This window comes from Sapajus apella, unplaced genomic scaffold (assembly GCF_009761245.1).
Source record: "Sapajus apella isolate SASKATOON/1434 unplaced genomic scaffold, GSC_monkey_1.0 scaffold32, whole genome shotgun sequence".
NCBI classification, from domain to species: Eukaryota; Metazoa; Chordata; class Mammalia; order Primates; family Cebidae; genus Sapajus; species Sapajus apella.
This window is the reverse complement of record NW_022436972.1, coordinates 19,592,650-19,604,298: the sequence shown is the minus strand read 5'-3', so window position 1 is coordinate 19,604,298 and position 11,649 is coordinate 19,592,650.

The following is an 11,649-nucleotide window of genomic DNA, read 5'->3' as shown; positions in this document are numbered from 1 at the left end:
AGATGATCATGCACAGCTTCATTTTGTTATCTGCATGTAAACATTCCAAGAATCCAACACAACTAAAAGCTTGTCAGCAAGTACTCAGACCCTAATCATATATCTAGAGAATGATGAGGACTTGATGGTCTTCATCCTTGTAGGACTGAGTAGTAGGTAGAGAGAGGGAACAAAATAGGATTCCACTGTTAGAACCAAGGTGTTGATTGGGAATATGTCTCAGGATCAATATACTATCTCAGTTCTCAGAATGGAGGATCTGACCTAAAGTTTGACTAACAATAATAGTGAATACTGACCGGGTGCGGTAGCTCACAGCTGTAGTTCCAGCGCTTTGACAGGCTGAGGCGGGCAGATTATGAGATCAGGAGTTCGAGACTAATCTGACCAACATGGTGAAACCCTGTCTCTACTAAAAATACAGAAATTAGCTGGGCATGGTGGCATGTGCCTTTGATTCCAGCTACTTGGAACACTGACGCAGGAGAATCGCTTAAACCTGGGAGGCAGAGGTTGCAGAGATCACGCCATTGCACTCCAGCCTGGACAACAAAATGAGACTCCATCTCAAAAAAAAAAAAAAAAATAAGAGTGACTACTTGGCCAAGAATGAGAATAGAACTTTTGAGCTAGGACAGGGTTGAACCTATAGCTAGAGGTCTAATTGCTCAATTAGTAGAGAATAGGGATAAGGAGTTTAGAAACTCAAGCAGGGCTGGCCATTTAGGGCTTACCCCCATCCATTCTGGGAAGACAATTGGACTCTAGAGATTTGGGCTTTAAGTTCAATTCACACTAAAAAATAGATCTTTCTTTGCAAGCAGGTATGCTCAACCAGTTTTTTTTGTTTTGGGCTAGGTCTCAAAGGCAAATCAAGGTATTATTTAAGTTCATTTCTGCCCCTCCCTCTGGCAGCCAAAACATCCTTTGAGCAGCAGTCTCCTGGACATTTATTCAAATTGCATACAGGCTGGGTGGGTTGGCTCACGCCTGTAATCCCAGCACTTTGGGAGGCTGAGGCAGGTCTATCATGAGGTCAGGAGGTTGAGATCAACCTAGCTAACACAGTGAAACCCAGTCACTACTAAAAATACAAGAATTTGCTGGGTGTGGTGGTGCGTGCCTGTAATCCTAGCTACTCTGGGGGCTGAGGCAGGAGAATCGCTTGAACCAGGGAGTAGGAGGTTGCAGTGAGCTGAGATTGTGCCACTGCACTCCAGCCTGGTGACAGAGTGAGACTCCATCTCAAAAATAAATAAATAAATAAATAAAATTGCATACAACTATCAATGAAAAGGTTTTAGCACCTCCAATTACATTAATTTATCAATTTGTAAGAAATGTACATGTACAATTCTCCTAAAATATTATGTATATTCAAAAAACAGAAACAAAATTGTAAACTTAAAAAGATGAAATAAGGAATACACAGAAATTCTGATACAATGTACTTGCACCCCAGTAGATTGTCTGTGGCCCCTTTGGGGTGAGCACATTTTATTTCTAAGATACTTCTTTAGAATATTAATGGAGAATTACATGGTCTGAGTGGCATGACTGTGTTTTCAAACTACATATACTAGGTCTGAAAATGTGATTTTTATTTTTTCTATTCATTAATTTGACAGTGTAGGCCCTTCGGAGGTCTGTCTTGGGTATTCAGATTTATTCTGATTAATGGCAGGTAGCACTGGCCTCAGATGGTAATGTTGTTCTTCCCTGACCGTCGCATCAAAGCTAGAGTGCATTGATTTATTTCCTGCGTGAAGAATATTAGGCTCCAGCTGCTGAGGTCAAAGGCCAAATGAAACTTCACCAGCTGCTGAATCCAAGAATTCTCCTAGCACCTGGGTCTCAGGTTCAGAGCCAGAATCTATTTCCTGGAGATCTGAGGTCCTGGGACCAGGAGACACAAAACTGCTGTGAAAGTAATCCTTAGAGATACCACACAGGACAGCGATACAGTGGCTGTCACCACATCCCAAATTCCTAAACAATAAGCCTGAGCCTTGAACCCCAGCAGTGTCCCTGCTGGACATCCAGACTTGCTGAGAAGTTCATGAAGGCATTTTGATATCCACTTTTTATAGATTATTTAAAAATAGCAGCATTATTGAGATAAATTTACACTTCACAAAATTTACCCATGTAAACCAATTCAGTGTTTTTTAGTACATTCCGGATATGTGCAACCATCACCACAATCAATTTTAAAACATTTTCATCACTGCAAAAAGAAACTCACTAGCAGTCACTACCGAGTTCCCCCACAACACACTTCTTTCTCCTCTTCCCCTCAGCCCTGAGCAACCACTGATCTGCTTTCTGTCTCCAGATTTGCCTATTATGATCATTGGATATAAATGGAATCAAATGGAATCATATAATATGCTATGTTTTGTGATTGGCTTCTTTTAATTAACATAATATTTTTAGGGTTCATTCACGTTGTAGTATGTATCAGTACATAATTTCCTTTTATGGCCAGATAATATTGTATCATGTAGATATACCACGTTTTATTTATCCAGTTAATGGACGTTGGGTTGTTCCTACTTTTTGGCTATTGTTAATAATGCTGCTGTAAACATTCATGTATAGTTTTCTGCATGGACACGTTTTCATTTCTCTTCAGTATATACCTAGGAGAAGAATTATAGGAGGATATGGTAACTCTGTGTTTAGTCTTCAATTGCCAGCCTGTTTCCCAAAGTGACTGCACCACTGTATATTCCCACCAGCAGTGTAGGAAGGTTCTGATTTCTCCACATCCTTGCTGACATCGATTAGTTTCTTTTTGATTATATTATTCCAATGGGTGTGCAGTGGGATCTCATTGTTAATTTGATTTCTATTTCCCTGATGATTGATAATCATATTTTGCACATCTTTTTTTTTTTTTTTTCAATCGTACTTTAAGTTTTGGGATACATGTGCAGAACATGCAGGTTTGTTACCTAGGTATACACATGCCATGGTGGTTTGCTGCACCCATCAACTCATCATCTACATTACGTATTTTAATTTTATTTATTTACATTTTTTTTTAGACAAAGTCTTGCTCCATCGCCAGGCTGGAGTGCAGTGGTGCAATCTTGGCTCACTGCAACCTCCGCCTCCTGGGTTCAAGTGATTTCCTGCCTCAGCCTCCTGAGTAGCTGGGACTATAGGCATGTGCCTCCATGCCCAGCTAATTTTTTGTATTTTAGTAGAGATGGGGTTTCACCATGTTGGCCAGGATGGTCTTGACCTCCTGACCTCATGATTCACTCAACTTGGACTTCCAAAGTGCTGAGATTACAGGTGTGAGCCACTGCACCCTGCCTATATTAGGTATTTCTCCTAACGTTTTTCCTTCCCTAGCCCCCCACACTTAGAAAGGCCCCGGTGTGTGATGTTCCCCTCCCTGTGTCCATGTGTTCTCATTGTTCAACTCACACTTATAAGTGAGAACATGCAGTGTTTGGTTTCTGTTTCTATGTTAGTTTGCTAAGAATGATGGTTTCCAGCTTCATCCATCTTCCTACGAAGGACATGAACGCATCCTTTTTTATGGCTGCATAGTATTCCATGCCACATTTTCTTTATCCAGTTTATCACTGATGGGAATTTCAGTTGGTTTGAAGTCTTTGCTAGTGTTAATAGTGCTGCAGTGAACATAGGTGTGCATGTGTCTTTATGGTAGAATGACTTATAATCCTTTGGGTATATACCCAGTAATGGGATTGCTGGGTCAAATGGTATTTCTGGTTCTAGACTCTTGAGGAATCACCACACTGTCTTCCACAATGGTTGAACTAATTTACACTCCCACCAACAGTGTAAACATGTTCCTCTTTCTTCACATCCTCTCCATCATCTGTTGTTTCCTGACATTTTAATGATCCCCATTCTAACTGGCATGAGATGATATCTCATTGTGGTTTTGATTTGCATGGTACATCTTTTTAATGTGTGTTTTGGCCATTTGTACATCTTCTTTGGGGGATGTTTATTCAAATTTTTGTCCATTTTAAGTGGGATAATTTGGCTTTTTATTGAGTTGTAAGAGTTTTTTATATATTCTAAATATGTGTTTCTTATAAGACACGTGATTTACAAAAACATTCTCCCATTTTATGAGTTGTCTTTTCACTTTCTTGATGGTGTCCTTTGAAGCACAAAAGTTTTTAATTTTGTTAGTGTCCAATTTATCTGTTTTTATTCTGATGCTTGTGCTTTTGGTTTTGTATTTGAGAAATGATCACCTAATTCAAAACCACAATGTTTTATGCCTAGGTTTTCTTCTATGAGCTTTATAATTTTAGCTCTTACATTTAGGTTTTTGATCAATTTTGAGTTAATTTTTCTGTATGGTGTGAGGTAGGTGTGTGGCTTCATTCTTCTGCATGTAGATATTCAGTTACTTCAGAACCATTTATTGGAAACACTATTCTTTTCCCTCTTTCATTGTCTTAGCATCTTTGTTGAAAATCAATTAATTGTAAATGTGAGAATTTATTTCTGGACTCTCCATTCAATTCCATTGGTCTGTGTGTCTATTGTTATACTTCAGAGATTTGTATAGGGCCTTCTACGGCTCACTCATAAAAATTAATTAATTGCTTAAGGTTTTATGAAGGACACTAATGCTTCTAATTGGAGCTTAGGGAGGAATTAACAGTCAAGCCTTCAGAGGGCAGAAAGCAAGATAGCCCCAAGGAGCTCAGTGGCCTCTCTCTAAAGTTCTGCTGTTACCAAACTAGCTCAAAGGATCTTCAGTCTTTGTAACTCTTTCAAGTTTCAGATTCTCAGGTAAGGGAATATGGTTTATTTTGGTGAGAAGTATTCCCCTAAAACAGTCCATTGTGGCTGAGAACAGGGTAACACAGCACAGACATTGTTATTAGGCACCCATCCCTTTGCTGGAAGTTATGCAAAGACAATACGTCCAACTCCTGGGCCATGGACGTACCCACTTAACATTTCTCCCTGTCTCTAGTCTCTCCATACCTCACTCCCAGTCACAAAAGTACATCTACACACAAGCATATTGGTGTGCTTCACGTCCATACCCAAAACGAACAGACTTGGGCCGGGCGCGGTGGCTCAAGCCTGTAATCCCAGCACTTTGGGAGGCCAAGGCGGGTGGATCACGAGGTCAAGAGATCGAGACCATCCTGGTCAACATGGTGAAAGCCCGTCTCTACTAAAAATACAAAAAATTAGCTGGGCATGGTGGCGCGTGCCTGTAATCCCAGCTACTCAGGAGGCTGAGGCAGGAGAATTGCCTGAACCCGGGAGGCGGAGGTTGCGGTGAGCCGAGATCGCGCCATTGCACTCCAGCCTGGGTAACATGAGTGAAACTCCGTCTCAAAAAAAAAAAAAAAAAAAAAAGAACAGACCTTGTACTGGATGGGGCCAGACCTCAACATCCTGAAAGTAAGCCCCATTTTATAAACTGGATTATTCTATCTTTTGTTTATTTCTATAGAATGAGAGTTCAGTAATATCTTGTTGAATATCCTTTTGATTCAGTTAATCATTGAATTATAATCTTGTTTAATGTCCTCGTCAGGTCTTAGGGAATCACTGAATCATTGGAAGAGTGCCCTGTCCAGCTTGGTCTAGAGATCTCTGAGCTTTGCCTAAAATATTGGTATTGACCCCTGGGGACTCCCTCAAAAGGGAAGGTGAACCTCAGAGAATAAGATCCTATGGAGATTTTCTTCTCTTAATGATAGAGGTTCTGGATGTTTTCTTGAAAATGAAGGCAGCACTTAACATCCACTTTGTGTCTTATGACTACCTCTAAGATAATGCCTAAACTTCTCAGCTTGACCCAAAGACAATTACAGTCTGGTCCCAGCGCTCCCATTCCTTCCCTTTTATACACCCCCTACCCTAACCACACACCATACACACTTATTTTATTATTATTATTTTTAAAATAATTACAGGCATGAGCTGAGCCACACGCTTGCCTTAAACCTGTGCCTTGCTGACTCTGCTCCCTTTGTGTTTTTCCCTCCCCATGCTGACTCCCACCGCCCTGCTCATTCTTTAACTCCCTGCTTCAGTGTCACCTCTACTCCGAAGCTTTACTACTCACATCATTTCCCCACGAAACTACACCTTCTCTAATTCACACCCCCTTGGCCCTTTCCATGTAATTCTACTATATCACTCACCATATTGTTACCATCACTATGTATCTGTCTCCTGCCAAGAATCTGTATTTCCCAAGGGTGAGAATCTCTCCACACCAAGCCTAATATGTGTCTATCATAGATGTCAAAGGATGTTATTGAAAGAAACGTGGGGGGAAATTGCACCAATGTTTACTGTTACGAGAAAATCCACCAGTTATCTGTAGCAATCAAATGTAACAGGGAATGTTTGCCTCTAATTTGGCCAATTCAAAAGATTTTCCCTGAAGTCTTCTTCCAAACCAAGGTCATATTCCAACGACAAACTACTCCGATAAATTCAAGATAAATGACTTTAACCTGGAAGTCTGGTAACTGAGGGTAAAAGATTGCTAACTGAGTGAACCTCTCCAGAGTTGTCTTTTTATTACTGAATTTCATTGAAAAAAAGTACCAGCTTTACTTTGTGCTACACACAGTCTTCTAAGGCAGGCTAAAGAGTAAAACTAAAGGCCGGGTGTGGTGGCTCATGCCTGCGATCCCAGCACTTTGGGAGGCCAAGGCAGGTGGATTACCTGAGGTCAGGAGTTTGAGACCAGTCTGACCAACACAGATAAACCCTGTCTCTACTAAAAATACAAAATTAGCCGGGTGCGGTGGTGCATGCCTGTAATCCCAGCTACTTGGGAGGCTGAGGCAGGAAAATAGCTTGAACCTGGGAGGCAGAGGTTGCAGTAAGCCGAGATCGCGCCATTGCACTCCAGCTGGGGCAACAAGAGCAAAGCCCCATCTCAAAAAAACAGAAACAAAACAAACAAACAAAAACTAAAGGGCTGTGCTTGCTTCAACAGCACATATAGAAAATATTTTGCATCAACCTAATACTACAGGGCTGATGGTCAAATTTTTCCTTTCTTTGTCAAAAAGAAGACAAAAATGAACATTGGTATTATTTGAGAAAAACGTAGAGAACCCACCAGCCACTTGCCCAGTTAGTGACATTTCATTTATCACCACAAAATGTCACATAAATCCTGAATCTGCTTTAGTGTAAGGAATCATTATTCATCACGCACAGGGTAGCATTTGGAATTCATTTATCTGAGTTCTGTAGCCTTGTATTCAGAATGTCTACGGTTGGAGTCTCTGATTTCATTCTCCAAAGCAAGGAAGGGACCTCACAGGTTGAAATCTGAATCCATGGGATTCTATACAATAGCTGAGGTTTGGTCCCCAGAGAAAAGAGAGTAAGAATACAGAAAACAATACAAAACAAAACCCAAAAACTAAACAAATCTAAAAGAAATTTTAAACAAACAAACAAAAAAACAGAGAACAACCTATTTATCCTGGAAGAAAACATGTAACATCATTTTCGTTATTAGGATTTCCTTTGTTTATACCCTCAATACAGTCAGCCAGCATGTTTCCGTTCCCATTTAATTCCCAAGTGGCACTTTTGGTGTCCAGCAAAAGTGCCAAGCTGAATTGTTCGGAAGATCTAATTACTCCTAATAGAAATACTACACAGAGACTGCTTTGGTTCTTGCTCTGACATCTCTTGTCCTCTTATTTCCTATAAGGATTGGTGTGAAAAACCAAAGTTGTATGTGTTGCGTTCAGGAATGTCAAGGACTGGGAGCTGGGGCTACCACAACCCCCTCTCATCCTGGCAGAAGAGAGGATCCTCAGGAGGTGGTGCAGGGGGAGGAAGCACCCAGCATAATCAGAGCACTGAGCGCCTGGGACATGCTCCGAGGGGGATAAACAGGGTGCAGAGTTGACCTGAGATTTCTCAAACTTGCAGATCATAAGGAGGGCATTTTCCTTTATTGTAGACTTGTACTTAGAAGAACAAGACACTCACTCCCCCACTGCAGCTCTGGATCGATCATATCTTTCCTGGTTAGTTCCTCATTTTTAGTAATTTTCTAAGCTTCGGGTTCGCATATCTAAATGCTCATTAAACGTCTGGTTCAGTGTGTCATCCTCTTCCCAAACTTGCTGCTGCTTCTGTCCCGCTTATCTCATTTATGTCACCAGCAGCGCTGCCCACACCAACCGCACAGGCAGAGATTCAGAAAATATCTCCACACTTTCCTTCCAGCCCAACTCCTACCCTAGTATCGTGTCATCAGTTACTCAATTTTGGCCATTTTACTTTTTAAACATTTCTTGACTCTTCCCATTACTTTTCTCTTTTTCCACTCCTAGTTTATCATTTCTTGTTATATGGTACTCTTTGGTGCATAGTAGACGCTTAAATAAAAAATGTTTGGTTTTGATTGAACAAAAAATGATCTTCCCACTAATTTATACTCTAGAGTGAATGACTTTGTCAGATGATTGTTTTTTCAGAGTTAGGCTAAAGAAGGAAATCAGAACAGGATTGCCTGAGAGATCTGAGAGGAAAGTGTTAAAACGGGATATAACCCCAATTATTTTCTGCTCTCATCAGCCTGGATTACACAAAGCCGTCACTGGACTGCTTCACAAAGTGCCCCACTCTCCTGTTGAAATAGCCCTTTCAGAGCTAGGATCTTCCCGTGGAGTAACATTCAATGATCTCAGTAATCTGTGGGTTTCATGAGCACTTCTTAAATGCTAATGTGGCTCTTGGCTGGGTGCGGTGGCTCGCACCTGTAATCCCAGCACTTTGGGAGGCCAAGGCAGGCAGATCACTTGAGGTCAGGAGTTCAAGATCAGCCTGGCCAACATGGCAAAACCCCATCTCTATTAAAAATACAAAAACTAGCTGGGCGTGATGGCACATGCCTGTAGTCCCAGCTTACTCAGGAAGCTGAGGCAGGAGAATTGCTTGAACCCAGGAGGCGGAGGTCACAGTGAGCTGAGATCATGCCACTGCACTCCAGCTTGGCAACAAAGTGAGACTCCATCTTAACAAAAAAGAAAAAGAAAAAGAAAAAAGAATGTTAATGTGCATCTCAGTGGCCTGGAATCTTGTTAAAATGCAGACTTTGGCTTAGTAGGTCTGAGATGGAGGCTCAGCATCTGCATTTCCCATGCAAGGCCAATGCTTCCGGTCTACAGGCCGTACTTTGGGTAGCAAGGGGTTAGGTAATCTCTTTCAGAGTAAAATTTCTTTGCCACAAACTGTAGGACTGTCAATATTAAAACATTAAAAGTGGCCCAAGTCTCTACAAGTCTCCGGGTTATACAGCTACAACTTCATGGCATCAAGAACTTTGACCCATAAAGGCCAGGGTCATTGGAACTAAGAACTCCTTAGCCAAGGTCTCTGCAGGCTGCAGAAAGCATGCCTAGCTAGAGACTTAGAGATTCGCAGGATAGAGCTATGTCCACAGGCAGGCTTAGGAGACCCAAAGGGGGTCTAGAAACACATAGGGACAAGCACAGCAGGAAGTCATTCCCATGCCTGGGCCTGAAGGGATGGGAACTTGGTGAAATCTGGGGCCATCGAGGGGGACCACACAACAGGTGTTGAAGCCGCCTTAGAGGAAATCCTTGGCCCCTCATGGAGCAAAGCAACGAGGCAGGTGGCGGGGGAGAAGTACCCTGACCTCATTCTCCCCTCAAAGAAGAATAAGGTTGACCAAATTTATCTGCGAGGGAGTCCCGTGATGTAATACATGTGGGGTTCCTGGGGAACGGAGCAGGGCAGAAAAGGGTATGAAGTGGATCTGGGTTAGTTAGTGGAGGATAAGTAGCTCATAAGCTGTACAATAAGAGTCTCATACTGGCTTGACAGTTTTCATCCTCTTTATAGAAATGCATGACTATTTTAAAACATGTCATCCCTAAGGACAAAATGGGGAAAAGGCAACACTTTGGCATGGTCTGTTGGATATATTGACCACCGAGGCAAGGACAGACCAAATAGAGAGCAAATAACAGATATGGAAGCCACCTCGGTCTAGCCTCCCTCTCTGTGCATTTTATCTTCAGACGCCACACAGAGAATCTGACCCCAAACTCCCGCTTTACCCAACAAGTTCCTTCTTTAAAGGATTCTAGGCAAATATGTATTGGCTCAGACACTATTCTAAATAGGGCCGTTGGCTTTTCCAAAGTAAATTCTGCATTCTATTCCAAGAACCATTGTCATGTCAAAGGAAATATCAGTAGGATAGAATTATGTGCATCTCCATACAACTATGTGTGTATCCGTACACAAAGTCCTACTCCAGATTCATTGAAAGCTCAGCGAAAGAACCAGTGCAAATGATTATGGGAAAAAGTACAGAGCATTTGAGTCAGAATTTGAGCCTTCCAGTTCATCCTTAACAAAACCACAGAATGCAAACTGCTGAGGCTTAGCATATCCAACTTAGGAGGATAAAGGACTTCTCTGACCTCATTGCCTTAGGAAAGCTCAATAGGTCACATTTCCGGCTGGGGCCACCAAGCGCCCCTTTGGCTTTTCCTTCCTATGCACAAAATTTCAGAAGTCACAGTGTAGCTGAATTTCCTTTGGTAACAGAAAAAACAGTCATTATTGTTGAATGCAAGGAACTGATCTGACCTAAAGTCAATGATTTTTTCCTGCAAATGACAAAGCCTGTTTCCTCCAGCTGATAATGAAACCTTGAAAATGCACAGGACATGTATTTTCCAAAGCAAATAATCCATGGCAAAGGTACAATTCTGTACCTTAATCAATCAAAAGCCAAGACTGTACACAAAAGTCTATTGTGGTAAAACACACATAACATAAAATTTACCATTCTTACCATTTTAAAGTCTACAATACAGTAGCATGAAGTGCATTGAGTCATATTTATCTTCAAAATAAATAGCTATAAATGAACCCCCAGTCTCTCTAAAGAAATGTTCTCAACAGGGGCAGTGAACAGAGAAGTGCTTTGTTTTTGTTTGTTTGTTTTGGCTTAGAATGTCACTCTTGTCACCCAGGCTGCAGTACAATGGCATGATCTTGGCTCATTGCAACCTCTTCCTCCGGAGTTCAAGTGATTCTGCTGCCTCAGCCTCCCGAGTAGCTGGGTGCATGCCACCATACCTGGCTAATTTTTTGTATTTTTAGTAGAGACAGGGTTTCACCATGTTGGCCAGGCTGGTCTCAAACTCCTGACCTTGGGTGATCCACCTGCCTTGGCCTCCCAAAGTGCTGGAATGACAGGCATGAACCACCATGCCTGGCCAAAGGGCTGTTTTTATATCAGAGGAAAATGGAAAAATATGATACTCACACAGGGATAATGTCACAGGCTTTAGGCAAGAAAACAATTCCTATATCCCTCTTTTCTAGGTTGGGGAGCTAAGCAAGGAAATTACGGGGCTAGTCGTGAATTTCTAGGCTTTAGGACAGTCCTGTAAACATTTGCTGGATCAACTGCTTTGCCTGGCCAGTATGCGTGACCTGGTCTCATGCCATTTGCAAGATTCACCGACAGCAAGTGCATTTTCCTAAGTATAAAGAAGAAACATACCTTCCATGCCACATAAAGGAGTGTGGTTTAGGGGAAAACCATGCTACCTTCTGTTAAGAGTTTCGGCTTTGGTATCAGAAAGACCTGAGTTT